The 2,160-nt window shown below is 39.7% G+C and overlaps 1 pseudogene; it reads right to left on the bottom strand.

Moving 5' to 3' along the window:
- Positions 1-315: 315 nt before the first annotated feature.
- Positions 316-869, bottom strand: LOC141410094 (acyl-CoA-binding protein pseudogene; annotated as a pseudogene).
- Between the last annotated feature and the right edge of the window lie 1,291 nt (positions 870-2,160).

Genomic DNA, 2,160 nt, shown 5'->3' with positions numbered 1-2,160 from the left:
TAGACAGCAAACGTTATGACTACTTAGTGAATTTCTTAAGATCTTGCAATGTGCATGCAAATACATAATAAATACAAGAAATGATCTCATGTTCAGGCTTCTGTTAACTAGAATGCCCTGTTAATTGTTACTCCATACTTCTATAATAATGGATCTCAGAAACTTGTTGAGGTTGCTTCTTAATTATCCAAAACCTGTGTTCATTATAGTTTTTTTTTAAGTCATGAATACACTTTTAATTGATCTCAGATTAAAAACTACTCAAGGAAGGTCAGTAATCGTTTTTGCCCCTAATCTGTTAGAGCCCTGTGGTGAGCAGCCTTGAGGAGCTGGGTTAACTGGTTATTTTCCCAGTTTCCATCATCTGCAGTATTAGAAAAACAAGGCACTGCCTCAGTTTAGGATAAACACATGGCTGGTAACCAAATCCAGTCTCTTACATTCCGTGTTTTTTCTTTAGCTCTTCTACTTTGTTGATGTAAGCTTTCATGGCATCTTCCTTGGTAGTCCCTTTCAGCTCATTCCAGGTGTCCCACTTGGTCTTACCCTTGAAGTCCAACAGCCCAGGCCATTCTATATTTATGTTGCCCGCAGTTGCTTGTTTGTAGTGGCTATAGATGAACACATCTCATCATCCCCTGGCTCAGTCTTAAGGTGTTTGACATCTTCCACAGCTTTCTCAAACTCAGCCTGAGACATCCTGGCCAGCTTGCAAGGACTCCAGGGAACCCATGGAGGAGGAGAGAAGCAGGAAGCAATCATCATAGTTTTAAAATTAAATATGTATACTCTGCTTAATTCTTTTACAGATGCACTCTATATATGTATATATAGTACTATTTTCTTTTAAACTGGTAACAGGTTCCTTACAAAATTGTTGATAGTTTTCTGTCTCTGATAATGGAGATGTCAGCTTACCTTTGGAACTGGCTTCTTTTTCGTGGTGGATGGGGGAATCCTCAAGTAGTCCTTTGTGTGGTATAAATGTAAATAACCATCCATGAGCTGATAAGGGTAGATAATTGGATATTTGTGGGATCTAGCCCAGGGCTCTGGCCTTTTGAGTAGATGATGTCTCATAGCCCTCCTCAAGTGAGTGTCCACCTCAGACTCCCACTCTCAAGTTCAGAGTTGTCAAAATGGCCTGATGGGCCTCCAAAGCCCTGGTGAAGATGACCAGCAAAGGTAATTAAGTCCAAAGACAGAATTTGTGATAAGGGAGAAGAGCCTGCATTGGTGACCCTGATTCAGTGTCAGGGCCTTGATCAGATGGAGGAAGCACTCATTCTGGACTTAGTGCACAGCTGATATCAAAACTTCCTTGGACCAGTACCTCCAGTGCTGTGGGTGTATCCTGGGGAAATGACTGAGGTTGTGATTAGATTACATATGGCTGATTCCTAGACAACTTGAAATGAAGGCTATATGTCTTGTGGGACACCCATGGCTGAGTCTGTGGAGAAAGGGGTAGTTTCTCAAGGAACATATTGGTTATTTTACCAGCAAAAATGCAAACGAATAGCAGGGTGCAAACAAAAACAACTGACTATACCATAAATACTAAAAATGGTTTCCCCCTTTCATAAAAGGTAAGCAAAAGCCTATGCCTTTCTCAAGTTCAAGAATTATTATAACCATGCTTCCATTTCCAAAAGAAGGAAACTGTACCCATAGTGACTGTATAGAAAAAGAAACACAACAGAGGTTCAGAGTCATAGCTGGGCTGACTGCCTGCACACACCCAGCTGTTCTCTTAAAATCGCAAAGCCCGTGGAAGTTCAAGACTCTGTTGTTTTGGCCCAAATTACATATTTCAACACTTTATTGTTTGCTTTTGATGTCTGGGTTAGTAATTTTAATGCAAAAAGGACCATCTGGGAAAAACATTTTTTTGTGTGTCTCATGTGGGTTCTTTACGATAAGCAAAAATGCTCATTATTTAAGCAAAAATGTTTTTAATATGGAGCTGCAATGATGTTGTGAATAAGGAGTTACATCATTGTGATATCCACTTCTGTGCCCAGAAAAACAGAAACACATTGCTTTGTATTCATGAGGAAAGTGTAGAGATCCCTGCAAGAAATGCGTTTTAGAAATTGCCCCAAATATTACCCTAGAATACATTCTTTGTTATTAAGCTTTGTTATAGCATAAGGGAAA

Source organism: Macaca fascicularis, chromosome 4, assembly GCF_037993035.2.
Source record: "Macaca fascicularis isolate 582-1 chromosome 4, T2T-MFA8v1.1".
Classification (NCBI taxonomy): Eukaryota; Metazoa; Chordata; class Mammalia; order Primates; family Cercopithecidae; genus Macaca; species Macaca fascicularis.
This window is presented reverse-complemented; position numbering and strand designations above follow the sequence as displayed.